Genomic DNA, 7,500 nt, shown 5'->3' with positions numbered 1-7,500 from the left:
CGGCTCACAGCGGGGAGCGGCGTCGCGCGCCAGACGGAGTGCCACGCGCACCCGCCGCTCGCAGCAGCCTTCCCATCCGCTAGGACGTCGGGCCCGGCCCAGCGGGATCCTCCCCCAACTCGGAAGGGGGAGGCGCGGGCCACAGTAGACGACGAGCCGCGCGCTCGGCCCCCACCGCGGGGTCCGGCGGAACCCTCACTGTCCCCCCACCTCATCCCGTCGAGGCGGGGACAGCGGAGGAGGAGGGTTCTCTGCAGGCGAGTCGCTACGGCAGCGCTACCACAACACAGAGAGAGGCGGCGGGCCGGGGGATCCGGTACCCCAAGGCACACCTCTCGGATCGCTAGAGAAGGCTTTCTCACCGAGGGTGGGTCACGCTCCCCACCCGCCAGTCGCCCCTCGTCGGGCCCGCAGAGGCACTCAGGGACGCCTGGGGAAGGGAGGGGGCCTGCGGCGCGAGAAGAAACCTGCGGCAACCTTGAGCGTTTGCGGTCAGGGCAGGGGCCCGGCCGGCGCGCGTGCGCACAGCCCCCAAGGCCCCCCGCCGTCCACCCACCTCCTTTCTGTGAGGCAAGGCGCCTCCAGTTAACCCACACACGACCGATCGGAGGCAGAACGGCAGCCCCTCGGCGGCCGGCCGGCGCACGCGTGGCCGGCCCGAGCCCACCGCAACCGCTCACACGGCCCGCGCTCACCCGCCAGAGGGGAGCACGGGACGTGCGCTCGCCAGACCAGGCGGCGCCCTTCCCCGCGTGGGAGGGGCGCGTCTCACTCAACCGCCTCGACCCGCACAGCCAACGCGCTCCCTCAGGACCCACGCGCGGACACCACGGCGGCGACCGGAGGAGGGGGCGCTGGGGGCGGGAGCGACACACCACCGCTCGGCCTCGGGCACCTGAGAGACAGCCCGGGGCGCTCCAGGAGCACCGCAAAGGCCCAGGCGGAGCCAGCGCTCGTGCAATACCCGAGAGGGCAGCACGGCGGGCCAGCGGGACAGCACCCCCACCGCCGCGGAGGGGGGCGGCCCACGAGGCGACGACCACAAGAGGCGAAAGCGAGGGGTGCCTGCTGCGTCAGAGGACCCCCGCCGACCCACGCCGGACGCCACGAGGCAGGCGGCGGGGTCGGGACAGCGAGGTCGGGCCGGGTTCCGCACCCCAGTGCCTCCCAACGCACCGCCCACAGGCGGGGATGGGAGACGGGGGAAACCCCGCGGGCGGGACGAGAAGAACGGGTCTCATTCACCACGAATGCCCGCCCCTCGCCCGTCGCGGCTCGGTCCCGGCCCGGGAGAGCGTGACATCACCACATCGATCAGGGAAAGCATCCCCGGAGCAGGGTCGGCCGGCCAGCCACAGCCTCCCCAGAGGCCAGCGAGCAGATCAGCCTGGCCATCCCCAGCCCCAGGACAGGGGCGGCAGACAACCCGGCAGAGACGAGGAATGCCTGACACGCACGGCACGGAGCCAGCGGGAGTGGGGTTGTCACGGCCGCCCCAGGTGCCCGCAGCGGGGAGCGCACGGTGGCACGGTAAGCCCGCGCCACCTTCCCCGCCGCCCCCAGGTGGGTCAGAGACCCGGACCCAAGGCGGCACCGGGAGCTGGGACGCTCGGATGCATGAGAGACCGGGCACACGGGCCCCAGCAGGCGGCTCAAGCACGAGCAGGGCCGGCTAGCCGGGTCACCGGGAGGCCGAAGACCCGCGACGCATCCAAGAGACCCAACCTCTCCAGCGACAGGTCGCCAGAGGACAGCGTGTCAGCAATAACCCGGTGGCCCAAAATGCCGGCTCGGAGTGAAACATATACCTCCCCAGGAGACAGGAGGTCGAGTCACCGACCACGCCGCCGGCCCAGGGAACCCGCGACACGGGCATCTGTCCCCAAAATCGCCACCATCGCAGCCAGACACGGAGCACCCAGGGCCCTCTGGTCGACCCCAGGACACACGCCGGAGCAGCGCCGGGCCAGGGACGTCCTCCCGGCCACCCGTGCCACGCAGGGGCCGGCCCGAGTCTCCAGAGCGAGACTCGGAAGCGTTTTCGGCCGTCCCCTCGTACGACCGGGACACACGAGGGACCGAAGGCCGGCCAGGTGTGACCTCTCGGGCCGCACGCGCGCTCAGGGAGCGCTCTCCGACTCCCCACGGGGACTTGCAAACAACAGGTCACGGCAGAGGGACCGCTCCCCGGCACCCGGGGGACGAGGCAGGACGGTCCCCGGCTCCCCACGGGGACTTGGAGAAAAAATTCGGCCGCTGCCTCAGACGGCCAGGATGCGCGCGGGCCCGCGACCGGGCCGGGAAGGGTGTCCCCAGCCTCCCGCCCCAAGCCCGGTGGGTCCCCGCGGGTCGCGGGTCAGGCCTCGGGAGCCGCGGCGTGCTGGTCGACCAACCCCGGCAGCCCCACACCCGGCTCTGGCCCGAAAGCGCAGCGACAACCTCTCCCCACATAAGCCTGCACGCCTGAGCTCTGACTCACAAGTGACGCGCCAGAGCTCTGGCGCGACCGGGACAGCCCGGCTGACGACCGCGGTCTTTCCGGAGCTCTGCCTAGCTCACAGCGGGGACGGTCCCCTCCCTCGGCAGCTGCCACCGCAGCTCCGGAAGCCAAGGGAACGATATAAAAGCGGCCGCCAGATGGAGTCCGACAACCGTCGCGAACGTCACCAAGACAGATCCGGATGGCAGGCCGGCCCGCGGACCGCAAAACCGAAACCGTGAGTCGAGAGACGCTATCCCGAGGCCGAAAACGCAGCCCCTGTACCCCAACCCCACAGAAACGGTCCCCAAACCCTGTCTCTGCATGGACCGCGACACAGTCAGAAGACAACCCACGGCGTGTGGATGTTCGGAGAGGCATCTCGGTGGGAGAAACAACAAGCAAGGACTCGGTCGCGGGTCGTTGAGGACACAGGGAGACACAGAATGCGTAGGCTCTTCCTGAATCCAGACAGAGAAGGAGGGAGGGAGGGAGGGAGGGAGGGAGGGAGGGCGGGCGGGCGGGCGGGCAGGCAGGCAGGAAAACATAAAGAAGGAAACAGAGAAAGAAAGAAAGGAAGGAAAACCTAAAGGAGAGAAAGGAAGAAAAGAGAAGAGAAGAGAAGACAAATATCAATATAAGTACTTACATTTGTATATAGGTATAACATATAAAACTACATTAAAATAGAAAAAAATTTATATGCATACACATGAATAAACAGATAAAAATGAATAAATAAAAAATAAGGTAACATAACATAAGCAAATAGGCCAGGCGCGGTGGCTGACGCCTGTGATCCCAGCACTTTCAGAGGCTGGGGGAGAGAGAGAGAAAAAAAAATGAAAGAAAGAAAGAAAGAAAGAAAGAAAGAAAGAAAGAGAGAGAGAGAAAGAGAGAGAGAAAGAAAGAAAGACAGAAAGAAAGAAGAAAGAGAGAGAGAGAGGGAGAAAGACAGCGAGAAAGAAAGGCGAGAGAAGAAAGAAAAAAAAAAGAAAGAGGAAAGACAGGAAGAAAGACAAAGCAAGAAAGCAAGATAACAAGACAGCAAGAAAGCACGACAGAAAGAGAGAAAGAGACAGAAAGAAAAAGCAAGAAAGCAGCAGAGAGAGAGAGAGAGAGAGAGCGCGCGAGCGCGAGCGAGCGAGCGAGCAATCGAGAGAGAGAGAGAGAGAGAGAGAGAGAGAGAGAGAGAGGAGGAGGAGGCGGCGAGGCGAGGCGAGGCGAGGCGAGGCGAGGCGAGGCGAGGCGAATCTACCTGCTTTCACTACATGTGGGGAGAATCAGGAAAGCCCCCACTAACAACAAGGCCTGAAGTGGAGCTGCCATCTCTGAAATCCGAGCAGAAGAGTCCACACGGGTTAAAGACACGAAGAAAGTCAGGGAAACAACTGCTCAAAGAGAAGAACAATCTGGCCCAGCCAGGGTCTGTCTCCTGAAGTTGTGTGGGCAACGAGGGAGTGGGACGGAGGGAGGGAGTGGGACGGAGGGAGGGAGGGAGGGAGGGCCTCCGAGGCTCGTGTCAAACAATAAATGATAATAAAATAAAAGGAAGTTAAAAAAAAAAATTGCGCATCATTCGTAGCATCACTGACGCCTCGAAAGGCGAGAGGCATGTGTTTATGTCACTGTGGGACTGTTTTCTTTTTTCTTTTTTTTTCTTCTTCCCTCTTTTCCCGGAAACTCACTTTTTAATTATTTCATTTTCCTTTTCTTTTTTTTTTTTAATTTTTAATTTTACTTTCATTTTTACTTTTATTTTTAATTGTTTGAGAGGTTGTCTCCCTCTCTCGCCCAGGCTGGTGTACAGTGGCGCGATCTCGGCTCACTGCAACCTCCGCCTCCCAGGTTCAAGTGATTCTCCTGCCTCAGCTCGGCCTCCCGAGTAGCTGAGATTACAGACGCGCACGACCATGCCCGGCTAATTTTTGGTATTTTGACTAGAGACGGACGGGGTTTCACCATACTGGCCCTGCTGGTCTGACCACCTCGTGATCCAGCGATCCACCACCCTCGGCGTCCCAAAGTGCTGGGATGACAGGCTTGAGCCACCGCGCCGGGCCTAGTTATTCCTTTTATTTTATTTCAAATTTTTAATTGTACGTATGCATGTATGCATGTATGTATGTATGTATGCATGCATGCATGCATGTATCTATCCTTTTTTTTTTTTTTTTTTGAGACGGACAGAGAGAGACAGTGAGAAACAGAGAGAGAGAGAGAGAGAGAGAGAGAGAGAGAGAGACAGACAGACAGAGAGAGAGAGAGAGAAACAGACGGGGGGGAAGAGAGAGAGAGAGAGAGAGAGAGAGAGAGAGAGAGAGACCAACAGACAGAAGGACAGGCAGAGAAAGAGAGTAAGACAGAAGACAGACACAGGGACACAGGGAGAGAGACAAGCGGGGGGGGGGGAGAGAGAGAGAGAGAGAGAGAGAGAGCTCCCAGACATCACGAAGCCGTTTCAATGACATATTCTCTCTGGTCTTTGTCTGGGGATATTCAGTTTTTCACCGTAGGCCTCAAGGGCTCCCAGATGTCCCTTTGGAATCTCTACAAAGAGAGTGTCTCCAACCTGCCTAATCAAAAGAAAGGTGTAACTCTTTAGGATGAGTCCACACATCGCAAAGCAGTTTCTCAAATACATTCTTTCTATTTTTCATCTGGGAATATTCGGTGATTCACCATAGGCCTAAAGGGACTCCCAAAAATCCATTCAGAGAGACTGCCCAAAAAAAGTGTTTCTAACCTGATGAATCCAAAGAATGGTGTATCGCTAAGAGATCAATCTACGCATCACAAATCAATGTGACAGATAGCCTCTCTCTGGTTTTAATCTGTGGATAGTCTGTTTTCCAACGTAGGCCTCAATGGGTTTCCAAATGTCCCCTCACAGATTCTACGGAAAGCGTGTTTCCAACCTCCTGGTTCAAAAGAATTATCCGTTCGAGGTGAATCCACACGTCAAAAAGCAGTTTCACCAGCAGCAGTTTTTCTCCTTTTCCTCTGGGGATGTTCACTTTCACCAGGAGCCACAAAGGGCTCCCAAATGTCCCTTCGAAGATTCTGCAAAGAACTGCTTCCAATCGGCCGCGTGCAGCGGCTCACGCCTGTCATCCCAGCATTTTGGGAGGCAGAGGCGGGTGGATCACCTGAGGTCAGGAGTTCGAGACCAGCCTGGCCAAAACGGTGAAACCCCATCTCTACCAAGAACACAAAAAATTTGCCGGGCTTGGTAGCGGGTGCCTGTAATCCCAACTACTTGGGAGGCTGAGGCAGGAGAATCCCTTCAACTGGAAGGCAGAGGTTGCAGTGAGCCGAGATGGTGTCACTGCACTCCAGCCTGGGGGACAGAGTGAGAGTCTGTCTTAAAAAAAATAAAAATATTAAGAAAAAAATACTACTACAACAACAACAACAACAACAACAACAACAACAACAACAACAGCAACAACAACAAAATGCTTCCAATCTGCTGAATCAACAGAAAGGTTTAACTCAGTAAGAGGAATCTACACATCGCTAAAAAGCAGTTTTACAGATAGCTTCTTGTTAGTTTTTATCTACAGTTTCCTGGTTTTCACCCTAGGCCTCGAATAGCTCCCAAATGTCCTTTTGCAGATTCTACAAAAGGGCCGCTTCCAACCTGGTATATCAAAAGAAAGGTTTCACTCTGTGAGATGAATCCACACACGACAAAGCAGTTTCAGAGACAGCTTCTTTCTAGTTTTTATTTGGGGATATTCGGTTTTTCACACTAGGCCTCAGTGGGCTCCCAAAGGTATACTCGCGGATTCTACAGAAAGAGTGCTTCAAACCTCCTCAATCAAAAATTAGTTGTAATTCGGTGCCATGAATCCACACATCACAAAGCAGTATCATAGAGAGCTTCTTTCTATTTCTCTGGTGGGGATACTCGGTTTTTCACAACAGGCCCCAATGGGCTCCCAAATGTCCATTCTGCTTCCAAACTGCTGAATCCAAAGGCAGTTTTAACTCGGTATGATGAATCCACACGTCACAAAGCTGTTTCATGAAGACCTTCTCTCTCGTTTTTATCTGAAAACATAAGATTTTTTCACCATACGACACAAGGGTCTCCGAAATGTACACAGAGAGATTCAACCAAAAAACCCTTCCAACCTGCTGAGTAAAAAGAAAGGTTTAACTCTGCGAGACGAATACACACACGACAAAAGCAGTTTCACAGAGAAAGGTGTTTTTTTTGTTTGTTTGTTTGCTTGCTTGCTTGCTTGCTTGCTTGCTTGCTTGCTTTTTGGTTTGTTTTCTTGGTTTTTTTTTTTTTTTTTTTGGAGACGCACTTCCGCTCTTGTTGCTCAGACTGGAGCGCAATGGCGCCATCTCGCCTCACTGCGACCTCCGCCTCCCAGGTTCAAGCAATTCTCCTGCCTCCGTTTCCCTTCCCGAGTAGCTGGGATTACAGGCATGTGCCACCACGCCCGGCTAATTTTGTATTTTCAGTAGAGACGGGGTTTCTCCATGTGGGTCAGTCTTGTCTCGAACTGCCGACCTCAGGTGATCTGCCAGCCTCGGCCTCCCAAAGTGCTGGGATGACAGGCGTGAGCCACCGCGCCCGTACAATTGTATTGTATCGTATTGTATTGTATTTACATTGATTGATTGATTGATTCATTGATTGATGCTGCCTGATCAAAGGTCACTCAGGCCCAGTCGTCAAAGTGGCGATTTCCTAGGCAACAAGGAAGGGGGGAGCTTGGAGGTGGGGGCGGGGGCGGTGGAGAAGACACAGTTGCCCCAGGCTGTGCGCAGGCGGCCTGAGCTTCCTTCCTCTGTTGAGGCCTCCATTTTCAGAGTAACAGTGGCCGCTAGGTGATGCCCGACGTCTGCCAATGAGACTGTCAGCCCGGAATGAATTGGGATCGCCTGGAGGGTGAGGCGGGAGGGGGAAGGATGGAGGCCCCCACAGCACAGTGGGTCACCGCGCCCTTCCAGGCGATCCCCACAACTAATCGACCAGGGCCCCTGGGGGCACACAGCCTAAG

The sequence above is a fragment of the Macaca fascicularis genome, chromosome 10 (assembly GCF_037993035.2).
Source record: "Macaca fascicularis isolate 582-1 chromosome 10, T2T-MFA8v1.1".
NCBI lineage: Eukaryota > Metazoa > Chordata > Mammalia > Primates > Cercopithecidae > Macaca > Macaca fascicularis.
This window is presented reverse-complemented; position numbering follows the sequence as displayed.